Below are 23,160 nucleotides of genomic sequence, written 5' to 3' on the forward strand. Positions count from 1 at the left end.
AAGCTCCGAAAGCTTGTGATTTCAAATAAAGCTGTTGGACTATAACCTGGTGTTGTACGACTCCGTACATTTGGAAATACAAGTCTTTGAAAAGACCGGTCACTTTACAACGTTCATAAATATTTGTTCCTTCACAAACGACGAAAGGGCAGCATTAAAAAAGTTGCCGATAAGATTTTTAAAATTGAGAACGGAAAGCTTGAAGCAGTCACTGGGGATGGCCCCTTTTCGCTGGCTCGATCTACAGACACTCCTGATATTCCTGGCGGTGTTTTTACTGGTAACAGTTGTAATCCAAAAAATGGGAAAGACCAGCCACCTACCCCCACAACTGTCTGCCTGGCGGTTTATTGGAAATAGCTTCAAATCTCCCCACATTGCCGTAACTGAGGTAATGGCTGCAAACTCTCCGAGCAATCATTTTGATAAGATGCCATAGACCTTTAAAGGCAGGCGTGCAGGTAGAAAAGGACGTGAAAAGGCAAGTGAGGTTCTACATTTTATACATGGGACCACAGAATATAAAAGCAAGGAAACGATATTAAATTTGTACAAGCTATTGGTTAGGCCACAGCTGGAATATTGCTGTAGTTCTGGGCATCCCATTATAGAAATGATATTAGAGCAGGGAGTTCTCCCCTGTTTCCTGGCCAACAGTTATCCCTCAATCAACATCACTAAGAACAGATTATCTGGTCGTTGCCTCATTGCTGTTTGTGGGACCTTGCTGTGTGCAAATTGGCTGCCGCGTTTTCCCTATTACAACACTTCAAAGTACTTCATTGGCTGTAAAGCGCTTTGTTTTGTCCTGAGGTCGTGAAAGGTGCTATACAAATGCAAGTCTTTCTTTTTTCTTGTATTACTATGCTCCTAACTCCAATGCTATTCTTAATTAACTAGAACTAATTCTCACTTACCTGCCTGGTCTTGCAGATTCAGACCCATTCTGTCTCAGCACTGAACAATCAACAAACATGTCTCATTCAATCAGCCTCTTGCAACTCAGATTTTTTTTATTCATTCATGGGATGTGGGCATCGCTGGCAAGGCCAACATTTATTGCCCATCCCTAATTGCCCTTGAGAAGGTGGTGGTGAGCTGCCTTCTTGAACCGCTGCAGTCCGTGTGGTGAAGGTTCTCCCACAGTGCTGTTAGGTAGGAAGTTCCAGGATTTTGACCCAGCGAAGATGAAGGAACGGCGATATATTTCCAAGTTGGGATGGTGTGTGACTTGGAGGGGAACGTGCAGGTGGTGTTGTTCCCATGTGCCTGCTGCCCTTGCCCTTTTAGGTGGTAGAGGTCGCGGGCTTGGGAGGTGCTATCGAAGAAGCCTTGGCAAGTTGCTGCAGCTGATTCTATAAGTGCAGGCAATTGGGACTAGCTTAGTGGTATAAACTGGGCGACATGGACATGTTGGGCCGAAGGGCCTGTTTCCATGTTGTAAACTTCTATGATTCTATGATTCTAGTGCATCCTGTGGATGGTACACACTGCAGCCACAGTATTTATGTGGCTGGTCCAGTCAAGTTTCTGGTCAATGGTGACCCCCAGGATGTTGATGGTGGGGGATTCGGTGATTGTAATGCCATTGAATGTCAAGGGGAGGTGGTTAGACTCTCTCTTCTTGGAGATGGTCATTGCCTGGCACTTGTCTGGCGCGAATGTTACTTGCTAATTATCAGCCCAAGCCAGACGTTGTCCAGGTCTTGCTGCATGCGGGCACGGACTGCTTCATTATCTGAGGGGTTGCGAATGGAACTGAACACTGTGCAATCATCAGCGAACATCCCCATTTCTGATCTTATGATGGAGGGAAGGTCATTGATGAAGCAGCTGAAGATGGTTGGGCCTAGGACACTGCTTTGAGGAACTCCTGCAGCAATGTCCTGGGGCTGAAATGATTGGCCTCCAACAACCATTGCCATTTTTCTTTGTGCTAGGTATGACTCCAGCCACTGGAGGGTTTTCCCCCTAAATGCACAAACATATAGCTGGTGATGGAACTGATCTTTTTCTTTCCTCCTGTCCCAAAATAGCTGTCCAAGAAGTACGGGAACATCTTCACAACCAGTTTATTGTGGACACCTATGATTCATCTGAGTGGGTTTCAGACCATCCAGGAAGCCCTGATCCAACATGGCCAAGAATTTGCTGGGCGACCAACCTTGCGTATAACTGAACTTTTGACAAAAGGTCAAGGTAATAAGTTCTTGGAATTTCATTTATTCTCATGTAATGACTGGAATTAGTTAACGTTCCCCCATGACAACGCCTGATCTGGAACTGACCTCTCGAGAATAGGGAGGTTCTTGGTCTATACTGAGTCATGTGATCTCAGTCAGGTGATGATGGTAGAAGTGGGAGCTAGAGGCAGAATTAGACAAATTAGTTCCAAACTACTATTCTGCTAGAAGTATGCCGGTTGATATTGGATCAAGTTTGGTTGTGTGTTCCCCGATTTTCTTCGCTCCACCATTGGCGGCTGTGCCTTCAGCTACCTAGGCCCTAAGCTCTGGAAATCCCTCCCTAAACCTCCCTGCCTCTTTACTTCTCTCTCCTCCTTTAAGATGCTCCTTAAAACCTATTTCTTTGACTAAGTATTTGGTCACCTGTCCTAATATTTCCTTATGTGGCTCAGTATCAAATGTTATTTGATAATCACTCCTGTGAAGGGCCTTGGGACATTTTACTATGTTAAAGGCGCTATATAAATGCAAGCTGTTATTGTTGGCCCCCCCTGTCAAATGACTTACCCATCGTCCTTTGTTCCTTCTCATACCTGATGAACAATAGGTGCTACCATTGTATAAACGCACGTCAATCGGAGTCACTGCCTTCAGGAAAGGGAGGGAGGAAAAAGAGTGAAGAAGTTGATTTTAAATCTTAATGTGAAACTGCTGAATCTATGGGAGAGTGTCTGAATCATCTTGTTTTGTAGTTTGCTTTGAAAATTTACACTGTATTAATGGGCCAGTATTGGTGCATAAATGGGAGTTGCTGCCATCTTAACAAATAGTGACTGTTCCTATAAAGGATTTGGGTAATAAATAACTCCAATTGTTGATAGCCATTTGTTGTTCTAGGACGATTGTGGCCAGGGAGAGATGGAACGTGAAACCCAGAGATTAGGAAAATCCAGTCAAATGGAATGGGCTGTGTAGCTTTTCTGATTGGGAGACTTATCGAAATGTAGAGTTTGGTCTGATTGCATTGCAAAGTCTAATGGGGGAGGTAGCACCCTGGCCTTCTGAGTCAGAAGGTTGTGGGTTCAAGTCCCACTAGCACAAAGTCTAGGCTGACACTTCAGCACCATTGTAAACAATTTTACAACACCAAGTTATAGTCCAGCAATTTTATTTTAAATTCACAAGCTTTCGGAGGCTTCCTCCTTCCTCAGGTGAACGATGTGGAAATGAAATCCTCGAAATGAAAAAAAAATTCAGCACCAGTACTGGGTGGGGGGGTTCACTGCTGGAGGTGCAGTCTTTCAGATGAGACGTTAAACCGAGGCCCCGTCTGCCCTCTCAGGGGGTCGTAAAAGATCCCATGCCACTATTTCAAAGAAGAGCAAGGGAGTTCTCCCCGGTGTCCTGGTCAATATTTATCCCTCAACCAATATCACTAAAACAGATTATCTGCTCATTATCACTTTGCTGTTTGTGGGATCTTGCCAAGCACAAATTGGCTGCCGCATTTCCTACATTACAACAGTGACTACACTTCTAAAGAACTTCATTGGCTGTAAAGCGCTTTGGGATGTCATGAGGTCGTGAAAGGCCCTTTATAAATCCAAGTTAATTCTTTCTTTATTTATTAATATGTATATAGGTGAACCAATCCCTTCTGTTTTCTCCATGTACAAAACATGACCTAAAGTTTTGGCCTGGACTGAGGCTAGGAATTCATGTGCGACTGTAATGCCACATGTAAAAATGAATATGGCTACAATGTTAAAGGAGAACATTACACTGAGGGGGAAGTGCTTTCAATACACCCCATGCAGATCAGCTCCTATAAGTTAGGAGAAATTGGTACTTTGAGTGTTGTTCAGCAGCCTGTCGGAGTCCTGCCATATTAAGTACCCCAGCCAGAAGGGAGCAGCTATGCTGATGGAGGCTAAAAGGCCTGTTGTAAAATGGTTGTCACTGTGGGTGCAGAAATCAGCCAGTCTGGGACGCTTGCCCTGATGGTGACTGGAAAAGTAAGTCACTACAAGAAAGAAAGACTTGCATTATATATAGTGCCCTTCACGACCTCCCAAAGTGCTTTACAGCCAATGAAGAACTTTTCGAAGTGTACAATATAGGGAAATGCAGCAGCCAATTCACACACAGCAAGGTCCCACAAACAGCAATGTGTCAATGACCAGATAATCTGTTTTAATGATGTTGGTTGAGAGATAAATATTGACCAGGACTCCCAGGAGAATGCCCCTACTTTTACTTTGTTATAGAGCCACAGGATCTTTTACATCCACCTGAGAATGCAGACGGGGCCTTGGCTTAATGTCTCCTACTGAAAGACACCAGCTCCAACAGCATCTCACCGGAGTGTCAGCCTGAGATTATGTACTCAAGTTTCTGGAGTGGGACTTGAACCCACGAAGTATTCTGACTCAGAGGTAAGTGTGGCGATCCACTGAGCCACCTCACTGCTACCTAGTCCCTGCCGGTAATGATTAATTTTCCTAACTGTAGTGTGCGGTCTCAGAATTTAAGTGAACTAATTAAATGTTTTAGTTAAGGGAAGCCGCTTGTGGATTGCTAGTGTGCTGTGCGGCTTTTTACCTAATACTCAAAATGCAGCTCGCGGAAACTTTGTTATTATTATTTATCCACTGTTTTCCCCCTCTCCGTCAGGCATTTTAGCAGCCCCCTACGGGAGGTCCTGGAAACAGCAGCGTCGATTTGCACTGACTGTTTTGAGAAACTTTGGTTTGGGCAAAATTGCCTTTGGTTGATGTCTTCAGAGCATCAGATGGTAAGAATTTGTATACAGTCCTGTGTTTGCTTTCTCTCCTTAATTTGTCACGACAGGACCACAGAGGTGCAGCAGTTACTGCAAGACCCGTTGACTGGGGTATCTGTTTTTGCTGCCAAGCCTTACCATGGGTCACGAGGACTTCCCACAGTCCTAATGTTACCCCTGAAGTGTTAACCATGTTACTGGGTTTCCCATATTACCAAAAGGAGAAAGTGCAAAAAAAAAGATTTACAAGGACTGAGAGGGTACAACTATCAGGAAAGACCGAACAGGCTGGGGCTCTTTTCTCTGGAAAAGAGAAGACTGAGAGGTGACCTGATAGAGGTCTTTAAAATTATGAAGGGTTTGACAGGGCAGATGTGGAGAAGATGTTTCCCCTTGTGTGGAGTCCAAATCCAGGGGCCATAAATATAAGATAGTCACTAATAAATCCAATAAGGAATACAGGAGAAACTTCTTTACTCAGAGAGTGGTGAGAATGTGGAACTCGCTCCCACATGGAGTGGTTGAGGCTGTTAATTGTATCCATATAATTTATATCAATTAGTGTTAATTGTATTCAGGTAGTGCATATCAAATGGGGACTCTCGTATGCTTTTTGTATGAGAGCTTATCCAGGGTGTGGTATGGGTGATGTTGAGCTCTGCAAATAAAGGCTTGGATGCAACTGAAGACCAGGCTCCAGTACTCCATTCTTTACCACCTGGCTATCCAATTTATTGCAGAGGTGAATAGCACAGATGCATTTAAGGGGGAGCTAGATAAGTACATGAGGGAGAAAGGAATAGAAGAATGTGCTGATAGGGTGAGATGAAGTAAGGTGGGAGGAGACTCGTTTGGCATGTTTCTGTGCTGTAAATTCTGTTTAATCCTATGCTTTAAGGGAAATGCTGTCTGGTGAACGTGTTGAGGAGATACTGGAGCTTTGCAAACAACTCCAACAGAGCCTTAAAGCCCCAGCCTCAGATATTAGCGGAAGGTTTTCTCTTCCATGCTTAATACAGCTTTCTGAGACCTCTAGGCAGGGTTTGCTCAAATGTTATTTTTAGGCCATTAATGACCAGATGTTGAAGCCGACAGACAAGAATTTACAAAGTGTTGCAGCACAATCACAATTTCAGGATCAAGGAGACCAATCCAACATACATTTTCTGGACAGGGGTTGCTAAATCAGCACACATCTGACAGTTGTGCCTCTGGTATAAGCGAATGCTTTGCTTCTTTCATAATCTACAGACAATATCCTTTAATGGACAGAAAAAGAAAGGTTTTATTCCCATTGTTTCGTGGCCCCCTAAAAGTTCGAAGTGTGCTGAGCAATAAGAACATAAGAAATAGGAGCAGGAGTAGGCCAATCGGCCCCTCGAGCCTGCTCCGCCATTCAATAAGATCATGGCTGATCTGATCCTAACCTCAAATCTAAATTCATGTCCAATTTCCTGCCCGCTCCCCGTAAGCCCTAATTCCCTTTACTTCTAGGAAACTGTCTATTTCTGTTTTAAATTTATTTAATGATGTAGCTTCCACAGCTTCCTGGGGCAGCAAATTCCACAGACCTACTACCCTCTGAGTGAAGAAGTTTCTCCTCATCTCCATTTTGAAAGAGCAGCCCCTTATTCTAAGATTATACCCCCTAGTTCTAGTTTCACCCATCCTTGGGAACATCCTTACCGCATCCACTCGATCAAGCCCCTTCACAATCTTATATGTTTCAATAAGATCGCCTCTCATTCTTCTGAACTCCAATGAGTAGAGTCCCAATCTACTCAACCTCTCCTCATATGTCCGCCCCCTCATCCCCGGGATTAACCGAGTGAACCTTCTTTGTACTGCCTCGAGAGCAAGTATGTCTTTTCTTAAGTATGGAGACCAAAACTGTATGCAGTATTCCAGGTGCGGTCTCACCAATACCTTATATAAAGGACTTAAGGGCAATGAAGATTTCTCAAATGACTGCGTACCTTACTTGGATAAAATATTGGTGAATTGTTAAGTTAACAGCATTACTAACTTACTGTGAATGTCCACAATGGCAACTAATGTCTTCTTCAAGGGCTAATCTCAGGAATGTTACAGCACATTACAACACGGGGCGCTGACAGACAGGAGACTACCTGACCTTCTGCTCGCACATTAAGCTTCTAATTTCACTCATGCCACTGTTGCCAAGGCACTTGCCCACTTAAAAGAAAAAGTAGAACTAGTTTTAACAGGGACCTTTCACTTGATGTAAGGAAACTAAAATAATCCCGGGGGGGTTATGGCATACCCACCCTGGGACTGACTGTGGGAAAACAGTTGCAATTCAGTTTGCACTGTTTAAGACCCACTTGAATCTCAACTGCTGGAGATGACGCCACTGGTAAAAGAGCAAAATTACGTGCAAGTCTAATTTAAAGGGATGAGGACAATTAAAGGGGAGCTTCATGAGGAGGGGGGGGATGGGGCAAAAATTTATAAAGCTTCTTGAAGGATTAAAAGCCAACCTTTGTCAAGGCTGAAGGGGTAGGGTAAGAGACCCGTAGGTGTAAGCATGAATCTCCTGACAAACGATGGTGCAGAGCAACAGTTGGCTTCCTCTTTAATGGCTGCTGTACGAGATTCTTATGAGGAGGGATTTTCCTCTGTGACTCTCTACAGCAACATCCCCACTGCAAGAAGTGCAGCCATGTTTCAGGCTACAGTTAATCAATACTGTGCCCGCACATGCTCAAGCTCTACGCTGCATGGTCACCATTGGTCTCCTGGCAGCAGATGGCACAGCTTAAGCATCTTATCCTTTGCTTATCCAGACATTTTGAGAAGTAAGAAAGACTTGCATTTATATAGCGCCTTTCACGACCTCAGGACGTCCCAAAGCGCTTTACAGCTAATGATGTATTTTTGAAGTGTAATCACTGTTGTAGTGTAAGAGACGCGCCAGTCAGTTTGTGCACAGCAAGATCCCACAAACACAATGAGATAACGAGCAGATAATCAGGTGGTGGTTGAGGGATAAATATTAGCCAGGACACTGAGGAGAACTCCCCTGCTCTTCTTCGAAATAGTGCCATGGGATTTTTTACGTCCACCTGAGAGGGCAAACGAGGCCTCGGTTTAACGTCTCATTCGAAAGATGGGAAGGCAGGTTACCACAGTCTTACCCTTGTAGGGGGTGGTGGTGTGTGTCAGCTTCACCTCTGACTTCTGAGCGGTCCGAATCGCTCCCACTGCCCGGGTTCTAGACCTTGGACTTATTTGGGGGTTGTGACAAAGTGCAGCAGACAACTGATTTTGGTGCAAGAAACTTTGACCTTTATTCAAGAGAGGAAATACAACACAACAATCTTAACACTCTAATAAAATGGTGTACTTCAGTACACGCAAGGGAAATTACAGTAGAAAGATACCTCACCCCTCCCAATCCCACTGTACTAGCTAGGTTGGACTCTAAAGGACCAGAGATAATGCTCACCAAACGAAACCGTGACAGTAATTCACCCAGAGGTAAGTCAGAAATAGATTGCAGAGTGGAAACTTTGCGGATCTTCGGTTTTCTCCCGAGTTGGTTTTCTTTGATCGCGATGGCTCAATATTACCCGGTTGGTTGGTGGCAATATTCGGTTGGTTGTTTCGTAAGGCCCTTGTTGCCGCGAGGTGTCCGATGGTCACTGGGACTGTTGCTCTGGTTTCTTCTTGTGTGTCGGCCTGCTTCTAGAGCTGCTGTCCTTCCCTGTCAAACTGCTTTCCTTGTTGTCTGCTGGAAACTGCCCTTCTTTCCAGACACAGGCAGAACCAAGACAAGCAGCCCAGCAAGCCAGAGAGAGAGAGAGAGAGAGCCTTCGCCTTGTCCCTGTCTCTCTTACAATGGTCTGTTTTAAAACAGTTCTTACAAAGTTCTTTGATGGCCTTTTGATGGTCCCAATCATATTGAAAATTGCTTCTCCCAATGTGTCATTGTTTTAATTCTGATTTAGAGCTTGTCACACAAGGCTTCCTTTTGTATCCAACGTCCTAGGTGTTGTTGGTTTTGCTTTAAACAAAGGCATGGCCCCACCATGTCTGGAAACAGTTACCTCTTTCAATGGGAGTGAATGTCGACCCCCTGCGGTCGGTTTTGCATTAAAACAGAGACATGTATGAAGCTCCACGGTGTGTTGTTGATTTCGTCTGGTGACCTCTCAACTGTCCTTCCATTTTAGGATTATAGTCAAGTTTTCCCATACTCGTTTTTTTTAGGGTTTTTCTCCGAGTTTTGGGGGATCTGTGAACTTTGAGAATCTTACACCCTGGTGAGGTCGCCAGAGCTCACAGAAATGGTTGGTGGCATCTTGGCAGGTGCAGCAAAGAGGCAACGCTGGCTGCTGATCAGTTTGGCATGTATTCTTTCATGCAGTCCCATGTAATGCCTGGCAGGTTGTGATTGGGATGCTTCTGAAAAACCTGCCAGCATGTTAAGATAGGCATCACATCTCATTGTGATGGGGCAGACATCACTAGGAAGAGGGGGCCTCCACCAACAATGTCTGCCAAAGTGCATCAACACGTTCCATCCCACCATCAAACTCACCATGGACTACTCCTCAGAATCGGTTTCTTTCTTGGACACACAAATCTCCATCAAAGACGGGCACCTCAGCACCTCACTCTACCGCAAGCCCACGGACAACCTCACGATGCTCCACTTTTCCAGCTTCCACCCCAACCACGTCAAAGAGGCCATCCCCTATGGACAGGCCCTACGAATACACAGGGTCTGCTCAGACGAGGAGGAACGCGATGGACACCTACAGACGCTGAAAGACGCCCTTGTAAGAACGGGATATGACGCTCGACTTGTCGATCGACAGTTCCGACGGGCCACAGCGAAGAATCGCATAGACCTCCTCAGAAGACAAACACGGGACGCAACCAACAGAGTACCCTTCGTCGTCCAGTACTTCCCTGGAGCGGAGAAACTACACCATGTTCTCCGCAGCCTTCAACATGTCATCGATGACGACGAACACCTCGCTAAGGCCATCCCCACGCCTCCACTGCTCGCCTTTAAACAGCCACCCAACCTCAAACAGACCATCGTTCGCAGCAAGTTACCCAGTTTTCAGGAGAACAGCGTCCACGACACCACACAACCCTGCCACGGCAACCTCTGCAAGACTTGCCAGATCATCGACACGGATACCACCATCACACGAGAGGACACCACCCACCAGGTACGTGGTTCATACTCCTGTGACTCGGCCAACGTTGTTTACCTCATACGTTGCAGGAAAGGATGCCCCGGAGCATGGTACATTGGCGAGACCATGCAGACGCTGCGACAACGGATGAACGGACACCGCGCAACAATCGCCAAACAGGAGGGTTCCCTTCCAGTCGGGGAACACTTTAGCAGTCAAGGACATTCAGCCACCGATCTTCGGGTAAGCGTTCTCCAAGGCGGCCTTCGAGACACACGACAACGCAAAATCGTCGAGCAGAAGTTGATAGCCAAGTTCCGCACCCATGAGGACGGCCTCAACCGGGATCTTGGGTTCATGTCACGCTACACGTAACCCCACCAGCAAAAAGGGGGGAAAAATTTATATGTTTTTTAAAATTCTCTCTCTCTCTGCCATTTTGAGTTTCTTTCTGCCTGCCTGTGTAATTGACACAATGTATATCCAGTGTACTGGGACGTGCTGTTCTCCGTGACTGGCCTGTTTGAATAACAACGACACCTTTTGATTGGTGTGATGCTGTCCCAACATAGTATAAGATATGCGATTTGAGAACCTTTTCACTCATTCATCTGACGAAGGAGATAATCTCCGAAAGCTTGTGATTTTAAAATAAATTTGTTGGACTATAACCTGGTGTTGTAAGATTCCTTACATTTGTCCACCCCAGTCCATCACCGGCATCTCCACATCATGCCAAAGTGCAGTGTGCTCTCTCTCTCTCTCTCTCTTTGCAGATGTGAGGTCAGAGTGTCTGTTAATAGCAGATGTTGGGGTGCAAGAGGGCACAGAGCACCTCATGGGCAGCCTGACCTGCCATTTGCTACCACCCACCTGCTGGCCCCCTTTTCCTCTGAGTATGTTCAAGGCTGAGATTGATAGATTTTTGGTCTCTAGGGGAATCAAGGGATATGGGGATCGGGCGGGAAAGTGGAGTTGAGGTCGAAGATCAGCCATGATCTGATTGAATGGCGGAGCAGGCTCGACGGGCCTTGTGGCCTACTCCTGTTCCTATTTCTTATGTTCTTATGGACGCATCAGCTTGAAGGATTCATGGTAGTAAACCCTCTGGTGCCAGTAAAAGGGATCTTGGGGCAGATGCCAGGCAGAATGGCTTCCTGAGAGATTTCTGTTCCAGCCTGCTGGAGTTACACAAGAGGCCCAACAGAAAACTGTGGCCCATGAGCTGAGGAGAAAATTGGTTGCAAATGAACTGGGAGGTGACGAAATCTCAATGCCCTAATTCATCCGGGCTGCCTTTTGGTAATAGCAGAGTCCTGCTTTCCTGAATCAGATTGATCCAACTTTTGTTCCTGTGTAGGCCAACCTTTGGATCCAAACGCTATCGTGACCAGTGCTGTTTCCAACATTACTAGCACTATAGTCTTTGGCAAGCGCTTCCATTATGAAGACGAGACATTCACACGGCTGATAAACTTGTTTGATGAAGCACTGAGGCTTCAGGGAGGATTCTGGATGCAGGTGAAAATATTAACTTCTATAAATTCTCTTTTTTTTTAAGAGATGACAACACCTTCCTCGGAATGGCATCAAAGACCTGATTTGTAGGCCCTGGTTTTAAAGGGGGAGTGCGGGTACAGTTGCCACCCCCAAAACGAGCAGCCCACCCCTGGGAGTCCAGGGTGGTGGAAACCCGGCTGATCTTAACGGTCAGGCCTCATTTGAATAAACGTTCCCGGAATCCCTCCCGACGCCAAGCCGGAATCACTTCCTGGCCGGCAGGCGGGAGCGGGAAATTGGTGGCAGGAGGAGGCCTCAGCCGAGGACTTGTGGGAACGGTCCCCGGCAGTCAGTTAAAGTGGGGGAGGGTCGGGAAGGCTCTAGAGTGGCGGGAGGGTGCTCTGGCCACGACCTGGAGGAGGGGGCGACCCCGTCGCGAGGGGGGTCCAAGGCTTCCTTGCGAGGCCTAGAGGAGCACTCCTGCTCCTCCTGCCCCAAAAGGAAAACAAAATTACATTTTTTTAAACTTACCTGCCTGGGCCTCCTCAAGCCCACGGTTCCCCTCCCGACAGGTTTGGCCTGTCGGGGCAGCGGTCCCTGCTCCATGCCAGGCACTTGTTCATCCCCTCCTGGGACCTTGTGCACTCTGATGTTGGCAGACATGTGCCCTTCTGAAAGGCCTGTTGCAGAGGCCTGCGATCGGGTTCCTTCCCTGCGTGAGCTGGATAAAGTTTTTGGTTTGTGTCAAACCCCACCCCCGCTCTGAGTTCCAGTCAAACTCAGTCTTGTACCAAGGCTGCATCGGTCTCTTAAAAATGACAATTCCAAGTATTAAAACCTTGTAACTTGCTGTGAGAGTAGAAAATAAATCATGCTGGTGCTTTTTGCTAGGTGTGTGTTGCAATTCCCATCATCTACCATTTCCCAGGGCCTCATCAGAGGATATTTGAAAACCAGGCCGCAATTGAAGCCTTGCTTCAGGATTTCATCGACCAGCACAAAGACACTCTGAACAGTGGAGAGATCCGGGATTTCATTGATGCCTATTTCGTGGAAATGGAAAAGGTGAGCACAGGGCTCGAACATTTCTGTTGGTGGTACGTTAGAACATTGTCCTCTTAAGTCTTGGTTTGTGCCTATGCTCGACTAATGGCCTGAAATTCTTCCCACGTTATTGACTGACACAACAGAAACTCAGCTCAGTTTCTACTAGGCGGGAGTCAAAACGTGAAGCTTCCCACTCACTGGAAGCAAACTGACAGTCTGATTCAGAGCCGCGGCTAGAGTGGGAAATGGAAATGCCAAGGAAATGTTCCAAGGTAGGGGTTAATGGCATATTGTTGAGGCAGAGTACACTGGGTGCTGATTTGTGCTGCTCCTGAGCTGGGACTGCTCAATTCCTTGATGCTTGTTGAAATGGAAGAATATTCAGTTTCCCAAGGCCAACCTCTGCCACCTGTACGAACACGTACCAAAACAGAATTGGGCAGTGGAGATGGAGTGATGGGTTTCCGGAGTTTTGTTTTATGACTTTTGGGATCAGAGAAAATTTTGCTTAGTTTTCCTTTGTGAGACAAGACAGAAACAGGCCATTTGGCCCAACAAGTCTATGCCGGTGTTTATGCTCCACTCGAGCCTCCTCCCTCCCTAATTCATCTAACCCCATCAACATATCCTTCTATTCCTTTCTCCCTCATGTACTTATCTAGCTTCCCCTTATGCTATTCGCTTCAACTATACCATGTGGTAGTGAGTTCCACATTCTAGCCACTCTCTGGGTAAAAAAAGTTTCTCCTGAATTCCTTAATGGATTTATTAGCGACTATCTTATATTTATGGCCCCTAGTTCTGGTCTCCCCCGCAAGTGGAAACATCTTCTCTACATCTATCCTCTCGTAATCTTAAAGACCTCTATCAGGTCACCCCTCAGTCTTCTCTTTTCTGGAGAAAAGAGCTCCAGCCTGCTCAATCTTTCCTGATGGGTATAACCTCTCAGTTCTGGTATCATTCTTTTTTGCACCTTCTCCAACGCCTCTATATTCCTTCTTATGAAATGGAGACCAGAACTGTGCATAGTACTCTAACCACATGTGGGTTTTTAATGAATCTCTTCAAGGCTGTAGTTACCTGTGTGTTTCTCCTGAAGACTGCACCCTTGCTGTTCACAAACTGTTGGCGGTTGCATGGAAAGCGGAGAAGGGTTTATTGGAAGTTTCATACAATAGAGAGTATCCATGCCCATTCCTATATCCACGTTAAAGTGATTTGATGACGATCTATTTGAAGATGAAGATAATGAAGATCATAGGTATTTTATATATTGTTTTTTTTTAATCTCAGGATGTGGGCATTGCTGGCAAGGCCAACATTTATTGCCCGTCCCTAGTTGCCCTTGAGAAGGTGGCTGATGAGCTGCCTTCTTGAACCACTGCAGTCCATGTGGTGAAGGTTCTCCCATTAGAACGTAATGCATATTCCACAAACATCTGACAGGTACTGACTCCTTTTAAAGATGCCTCCTCCACCATCCACCCTCGGCCCCTCCACCCTGATGGTTGGCTCAGTATGTAAATGTGTCACCTCCTGTGGTATAGAGTTTTATTGTCTCCGAAGGTTTAATTCTCGGCCTGTCCTGTGTTAGCTGATGTCATTCGAGAATGCAAAACTGGATCACTGCATCGCTGTGCAATGGGGGGACGGGGGTGGAAATCCCATCATAAAGACTGCCTATTTCCACCTCTGTAACATCTGCCCCAGCCTCGGCTCAACTGCTGATACAACCCTCATCCATGCCTTTTGACATCTCCAGACAAGACTATTCTAATGGTCTCCCAGTCGGCCTCCCATCCTTCACCTTCAGGCTTGTAATTCTGAACTGAGCTACGCTTTGTGACGTTTTACTACATTAAAGGCACTGTATAAATGAAATATAAATATAGACATACAAACATACAAGCATTGACGGACAAGAAAAGATCCTTTGGTCCATTCAGCCTGTCCCACACAATGTATACACATCCCACCCCACCCAAAACCATGTGATCTCCTGAGAGAGGTGAAAAAACAGATTAAAACCCAGGCCAATTTGGAGGAAAAATATCTGGGAAATTCCTCTCCGACCACCTTGGCGAACAAAACTAGTCCAGGAGATCACACTGACCCTGAATTCTATGCATTACGTTACCTACCTTTTGTAAGAGGTGATCTCCGCTCCAGTTGTTACCGTTGCTGCTGTTAAAGTGAGGGTAGTTTCAGATTTGTTACACATTAACTAAGTTCTCGTTCATTTTGTGATGATTTAGGCGACAGTCATCTTACCCTGAGCTTTGTCGAGCTAATGCACTAATGTAGTTAATAATCTAGTTCTTCCCTTGAGTATCGATGATTAATGGGTGATCTAATTGAGGTGTTTAAGATGATTAAAGGAGTTGATAGGGTCGATAGAGAGAAACTATTTCATCTGTTGGGGGAGTCCAGAACAAAGGGGGCATAACCTTAAAATTAGAGCTAGGCCGTTCAGGGGTGATGTCAGGAAGCACTTCTTCACACAAAGGGTAGTGGGAATCTGGAACTCTCTCCCCCAAAAAGCTGCTGAGGCTGGGGGTCAATTGAAAATTTAAAAACTGAGATTGATCGATTTTTGTTAGGCAAGGGTATTAAGGGTTACAGAACCAAGGCGGGTAGATGGAGTTAAGATACAGATCAGCCATGATCTAACTGAATGACAGAACAGGCTCGAGGGGCTGAATGGCCTACTCCTGTTCCTATATTGGTATGTGAGTTATGAACTCAAATTGTGACCTATTCAATCCAAAATATCTTTGCCTTAAGCCAAGAGTTAAATGGGTCCTTGGGTCAGTTTATGTAGCACAATTCAAGAGCAACGTTAAAAATTTGAGAAACAAACCTAACTCTCAATCCATTATTCTTACAGCTCATGTCAATCATGGCTGTTGACCATCATCCAAGAGTAGCGATATTCACTCCTATGCATTTGTATCCATAAGAATATAAGAACATAAGAAATAGGAGCAGGATTAGACCATCCGGCCCCTCGAGCCTGCTCCGCCATTCAACAAGATCATGGCTGATCTTCTACCTCAACGCCATTTTCCTGCACCATCCCCATATCTCTTGATGCCTTTAATATCTAGAAATCTGTCGATCTCTGTTTTGAATGTACTCAATGACTGAGCCTCCACTGGGGTAGAGAATTCTAAAGATTCACCACCCTCTGAGTGAAGAAATTTCTCCTCATCTCAGTCCTAACTGGCCGACCCCTTATTCTGAGACTGTGACCCCTGGTTCTAGATTCCCCAGCCAGGGGGAACTTCCTCCCTGCATCTACCCTGTTGAGCCCTGTATGTTTCAATGAGATCCATTAGAACCAATCCAGGTCCTAAAGCAAGCTTGTTGTTATTAACCCACTATGCCACTTTTTGCCCTTGATGTATTAGCACTCAACAACAGAACAACAACTTGCATTTATATAGCGCCTTTAACATAGTAAAACGTCCCAAGACACTTCACAGGAGCGATTGTGAAACAAAATTTGACACCGAGACACATAAGGAGATATTAGGACAGGTGACCAATAGCTTGGTCAAAGAGGTAGGTTTTAAGGAGCGTCTTAATGGAGGAGAGAGAGGTGGAGAGGTTTAGGGAGGGAATTCCTGAGCTTAGGGCCCAGGCAGCTGAAAGCACGGCCGCCAATGGTGGAGCGATGAAAATTGGGGCAATGAGGTTAGCTCATAGTTTGGTAATGCTGACAGGTATTTGAAAGGAGGGACAACATTTATTTTTCAGGAACGTAACATCCCTGATTCTTGTTTGATCAATGGAAACCTACTATATAATGTTTATGACCTCCTCCTTGCTGGGACTGAGACTACAACGACCACTCTTCGCTGGGGGCTTCTATACATGATGGTTTATCCGGACATACAAGGTAAAGCCAAAACTCCAACACCAAGTAGAAGGGTATTCAATGGAAATGCCTAAAAATCCTAAGCGTAATAAAGTGGTCTTATCAATGACTCTCAGACACCTTTTGTTGCTCTATTTTATGTTTTAGGGCAGCCTGGGAGCAGACATTTTGCGTGCATTTTTGTGCCAATCGTGAATTGGAAAATGCATTATGGGTAGATTTTCCTATTCATGGGCAATTCGTTGATACCGCGTCCGTTTCAGGCGCCTAAGCATCCAATATGGCAGGCATTGTGCACGCGCACATTTCACACGCCGCCCGCCATGTTGGTAACGGCAAAAGTATAGGCGTCCAGCGCCCGCACCTGAAACTGGTGTTAGGCCCTCTGCATCTGCAAATAAGAGGCTAGACACCTGTTTCCACACTCTCTTCCCAAAATTGAGCTACCTTGAACGCAGCCAGTGCTGGACATGCTGCTTTAAGGATAACCAAGTCTACATGCAACTTAACTGGTGGTCCTTAAAGGGACCATTGAAGGCCACTACCAAGAAGGTAAGTTTTCTAGAAAAAAACTTACCTGAATGTGGAACCGGGGGGAGCAGAAGTGCATCTCCAGGCTCCTCAGCACTCCCAAAGGCTGTTGCCGGCCCCCGCTCAGCCCTTTCTCAATCGCCCCCCTCCTCTCAATCACCCCCTCCTCTCAATTGCCTCTCGTCCCCTCGATCGTCTACCCCCTCTCGGTCGTCTGCCCCCCTCTCGAACGTCTGCCCCCCTCTCGAACGTCTCCCCCCCACCTCGATTGTCTCCCCCTCTCTCAATCACCCCCTCCTCTCAATTGCCTCTCGTCCTCTCGATCACCGTCCTCCCTTGATCGCCTCCCCGCCTCTCGATCGACTCCTCCCCTCTCGATCGTCTCCCCGTCTCTCGATCGTCTTTCCCCCCCCCCCACACCGGTTTTCTCCCCCCTCTCGATCTCCCCTCGCCCCATTCGATCACTTCCTCCCTCTCAATAGCCTTCCCTCCCCTCCATCGCCTCCCCCCCTCCATCGCTTCCCCTCATCCTGATCGCCTCCCCCTCTTCCTGATCGCCCCACTCCCTCCTAATTGCCTCCCCATCCGCTCCCCTCGCAGGACCCATGTGAGGGCTGTTGCTGGTGACACAATCGATGGTGCTGAACCCCAGGGCCCAATTTTTACCTCCCAATGGAGCGGAGTATTGGCAGCCCAAGTTATTTGTTTTGATTTTTCTCTCTTTTGCTTTACAGAAAAGTGTCAGGAGGAGATAGACAAGGTGATCGGCCAGTCCCGAGCCCCATCCATGGAAGATAGACCCAACATGCCTTATGTCAATGCTGTTATTCATGAGATTCAAAGGTTTGGGAACATACTTCCATTTTCAGTTGCCCACGCGACAACACAAGACATTATATTTAAGGGATACACAATCAAAAAGGTGACTCATTCTTTCCTTCAACTGTTTTTTCCCTGATTATCCTTTTTATTGGTTACATAGAATTACAAAGAATTTATAGTGCAGAAAAAGGCCATTCGGCCCAACAGGTCCATGCCGGTGTTGATGCCCCAGACGAGCGTCCTCTCCCCCCCCCCCCCCCCTCTTCATCTAACCCTATCAGCATACCCTTCTGTTCCTTTCTCCCTCATGTACTTATCTAGCTTCCCCTTAAATACGTCTCTGCTATTCATCTCAACTACTCCTACTTTCAAAAAGGGAATTGGATAAATACTTGAAAGGAAAAAATTTACAGGGCAATGGGGAAAGAGCAGGGGAATGGATTGATTGGATGGCCGACACAGGCACGATGGGCCAAATGGCCTCCTCCTGTGCTGCACCTACTATGATACTATGTAGTAGCAAGTTCCACATTCTCACCATTCTCTGGGTAAAGAAATTTCTCCTGAATTCCTTATTGGATTTTTTAGTGACTATCTCAGATTTATGACCCCGAGTTTTAGACTCCCCCATAAATGGAAAGATCTTCTCTATGGCTAATTAGTCTAAAGACGAGTATGGACACATCACAAATCCAAGAATCACATTGAAAACCCGGAAGTACTTTATCTATCTCCGTCCCTCATTTTACCTTTCTCCATTCCCCAACAAGGGGATAATTACTGATATGCTCCCAACAATGTCATCTGTAAATGGACACTCTGAAGTGCTCAGCATTAGTTGGTTGCTCCCTCTCTTCCTCAAGTAAAACATCGCCTTAAGGACAACTGCGAATAGAATGTTCTGGAAAGAAATAAAGAACTTGCAATTGTATAGTGCCTTTCACGATCTCAGGACGTCCCAAAGTGCTTTACAGCCAACAAATTACTTTTGAAGTGTAGTCAACGTTATAGTGTAGGGAAACGTGGCAGTCAATTTGCGCACAGAAAGATCCCACAAACAGCAAAGAGATAATGACCAGATCATCTGTTTTTTTTTAATGATGTTGGTTATGAGATAAATACTGGCCCAAGACACTGGGGAGAACTCCCCTGCTCTTCTTCAAAATATTTTGTGATCAGTTCTGATGAAAAGTCATCGACCTGAAACATTAACTCTGTTTCTCTCTCCACAGATGCTGTCTGACTTGCTGAGTGTTTCGAGCATTTTCTGTTTTTAGTTCAGATGGCCAGCATCCGCTGTATTTTGCTTTTGTTTAAGCTTATTAATTGGCTAATAACAGATGACCACAATGCACATAATTCACATCTGATAATATTTACATCAACTCCAAAATGCACCAAATAAAATGTCAAAAAATCTCCAGGGACCATGCCTCCAGATCCACCCAGGAAAATATTTATGATGTACAGTGCACTCACATCCCCCACTATTGTATTTGACGTAGTAAATGTCCCACGGTGCTTTGGAGAGGCAGAGTGGAAGCCAAGTATTAGTATGAAAAGGTTTCTGAAGGCAAGGTGGAAGATGTAGGTCTTTGAGGAGACTTTGGAGGATGGGGAGAGAGGTAGAAAATAAGAGGGATTTGGGGAAGAGCTGTACAGTTTAGGATTCAGCCCTGAAGGCTCTTCCACCATTGATGGAACAGAAACGAGGGGAGGGTGCAAACTGAACTTGAAGATAAGCAAACTCATTACATTCACTTGATGTTCTGTTTCTTCTTTAGTGTATAAAATTTCATGCCAAGTATGTTGTATACAATGCAGGCATGGATTGCAACAGTGTTCTCTGGGGAGTTGCTGCTTAAGGGGGGAATGAGTTTGGTGTTTCATTATATGCCAGATTGGAAAATCCAGGCTATGGGATCAATAATGTGTACAAGAAATTAATTTTTTAGCCATATAACTCAATGTTGTTTTGTTCTGTTGTTCCAGGGCACTATTATTCTACTAAACCTGTCATCAGTCTTGTTTGAAGAGGCCCAATGGAAACATCCAAACCAGTTCAATCCAGAAAATTTTCGGAATGAAAATGGAGAATTCTTCAAACCATGTGCATTCATTCCATTTTCAATGGGTGAGTAGGATGCTGTTGTTTGGTCTAAATTCTTATTTCGGATCACTCTACCTCTATCAAATTGGGCTTCCAACTGGACCAGTAGGAACGGAGAGCACACTGTAAAGTTGTAATGCTGAAGGTGATGCTCAAAAGTTTGCAGATCTCCACTCTTCCAACATGCTGTTGTCAAAAATGTCCAATTTGTAATGTATAGTGTTGTAGATGTGTTACGACCCGCTAGCAAGAGGGTTTGAAATATGATGTGAGCACTTTCACCACTCTGAGCTTTGTTAAACTGATCATCTTCTATCTCGAATCAACAACAGGTCTACGAGCGTGCCCCGGAGAGAAACTGGCCAAAATGGAGCTCTTTCTGTTCTTCACCTCCCTCCTTCAGAACTTCAAGTTTTATTGGCCTGACAAAACCTCTTCTCCAGAACTGAAAGGCGTCTATCAAATTGTGCTAACACCAAGGCCGTACAAGATGAAAATAAGATGCAGAAAGGCTCTGAGCGATGACCTGTGACCTCAGAGTTAATGCACTGGTGATGGATGGCGGAGTCAGATTTAGCAAAGTCTGGAGCTCACGTGAAAGGAATGGGGATGATAGTGTGTCTATTTCATGAGCGAGGAATGATTTATGTACATAGGAATGGGAGTAGGCCATTCAGCCCCTTGAGCCTGTCCCGCCATTCTACGGCTGATCTGTACCTAACTCCATTGACCCACCTTTGTTCTTTATATCTTGATATGCTTACCTGACAAAAATCTATCGCTCTCAGTCTCGAAAACTTCAATTGACCCCCAGCATCGACAGCCTTTAGAGGAAGCGAGTTCCAGATTTCCACCACCCTTTGTGTGAAAAAGTGCTTCCTGATTTCACTCCTAAATGACCTAGCTCTAATTTTAAGATTGTGTCCTTCTGGATTCCCCCCACCAGAGGAAATAGTTTCTCCGTCTCTACCCTATCGAATCCCTTAATCATTTTAAATACCTCGATGTATTTCAATGTAGGTCTTATCTTACAAGTCACTTTATCACCCATATTCCCATTAGGTATTCTGTTTGTACAAGTGCCAGATTGGGGAGGAGAGAGTTCATCAGCCAAGAGTGTATTACAAATTTGCCAAATATAATTACAAATACTCCAAACTTAATCACGCCACCCTGCGGACTTTTCCACCTTCCTGTATCCTCAATGAAATCAAGATTCTGATTCATTCTTTCCTAGCTTTAGAGAAATCTAGAGATCACGTGATAGGAATGGGCATTTTAGTGTGTTTTATCTCATGAGTGAGGCTGGCATCATTCCTCATAAGCTGCAAAGCCAGGAATTATTGTCCTTGGCTCCTTTCGTTTTCCCATCTTTCCTCCTTCGTTCCGACAAGCTTGGTCACCTTGCCCTTCTCTGTTTCATAAAATTACATTTTTTATTTCTCTCTTAATCCACTCTCTTCCTTTCTCCCTCTTTATTCCTCTTTCTGTCTCTAACTGGACGAATTCACACTATTTGCTTCTCCATCGTTCCCTCTGTTTCTTTTAGCTCTATCCTTTTCTTTCCTTGGTCAAGGAGATAAGCCATTGGGCACGACGTTCGCTAGGTCCCAGAGATGACAGTAGCATCACTGGGCCCCTATCAGGTCGACGTTTCAGCGATTTGCAGTGCAATTATAGCGCAATGTCAACGGTGGGTCCAATTAATGTCGTTTGCCATGAGATCTACCATTGCCGCAATTTCTAGCCCATTGTGTCATCTATTGATGGGAACTGGTGAAAGGATATAGTACTGATCCAAATCATTGTCCTTCTAGTGCCTAACTTTAGGTAAAACTAAGAGGTTATACCTATTAGGAAGGACTGAACAGGCTGGGGCTCTTTTCTCTAGAAAAGAGGCTGAGAGATGACCTGATAGAGGTCTTTAAGATTATGAAGGGGTTTGACAGGGTAGACGTGGAGAAGATGTTTCCATTTGTGGGGGAGACCAAAACTAGAGGACATAAATATAAGATAGTCACTAATAAATCCAATAGGGAATTCAGGAAAAACTTCTTTACCCAGAGAATGGTTATAATGTGGAACTTGCTACCACATGGAGTAGTTGAGGCGAATAACATAGATGCATTTAAGGGGAAGCTAGATAAACACACGAGGGAGAAAGGAATAGAAGGATATTCCGATTGGGTTAGATGAAGAGGGGTGGGAGGAGGCTTGTGTGGAGCGTAAACGTCGGCATAGACCAGTTGGGCCGAATGGCCTGTTTCTGTGCTGTAAATTCTATGTAACTTTGGCGATTTGAACAATGGCCACACACAGTCTATGTGCATTCTTCAATCTACAGACCCCTGTGTTTCCACTTTCCCATTTCCCCCTTTCCACATTGAATGACCACGTATTGATGCAATGTTCTTTGTCAACTCTACATTCTCCTCATTAATCCTCATTGTGCAGTGCTTCAGATAATCCAGACTTCAAAGAGTGGCTTGTGTTTTTTCTGCAGCTACATAAGGATCTTCCTTGAATACCATTTATGTGTAACTAGTGGAATATTCTCTAAAATTAAATGATTGAGGCAGAATGGAGCATTAGTGATAATCTCTCCATGTAATATTTCCCTCTGCTGTTTGAATATGGTTAAATTATCATAAGGTAGGCAGAAACTACAATGTAATTTTATAGTTCTTTATAACTAAAATTAAAGCATATGTTTGTGCTAAACCGCCTAAGATAGCCAACACTTCAAAACAGAATTTATGGATCACAATTTAAATAATAAACATTTACAGAAGTATGAGACAAGAGTTGAAACCTCCTCCTTCAATATAATTAAGTGTTGTTTCAGAGCCGATATCCTTAGCAGGGCAAAATCCTGCTGAAACTTTGTTTCTCTTCCGACATTTGCAGGGAAATGTTAAACCGAGGTCCCGCTTGCCTGCTCCCATGCTTCAGTTGCATGGAAAATATCCCAAAACACCAGTTGAACAAGAGCAGGGCGTTCACATAATTGTGTTGCAAGAAGAGCTTTGCTTGTCTAATGGCGTGCTCTGAGGAAAGAGTATGTTGGGAGGTGAATGGAGATGAAGGTAACGGAGTCCGGGGTGGGGTGGGAGGGTGAAATTGGAAGA

At 45.2% G+C, this 23,160-nt stretch overlaps 1 pseudogene; it reads left to right on the forward strand.

Annotated features, from left to right (window-relative positions):
* The first annotated feature begins 19 nt into the window (after positions 1–19).
* On the forward strand, positions 20–23,118 carry LOC137305424 (cytochrome P450 2D6-like; annotated as a pseudogene).
* Positions 23,119–23,160: the final 42 nt, after the last annotated feature.

Source organism: Heptranchias perlo, chromosome 40 (assembly GCF_035084215.1).
Source record: "Heptranchias perlo isolate sHepPer1 chromosome 40, sHepPer1.hap1, whole genome shotgun sequence".
Lineage (NCBI taxonomy): Eukaryota > Metazoa > Chordata > Chondrichthyes > Hexanchiformes > Hexanchidae > Heptranchias > Heptranchias perlo.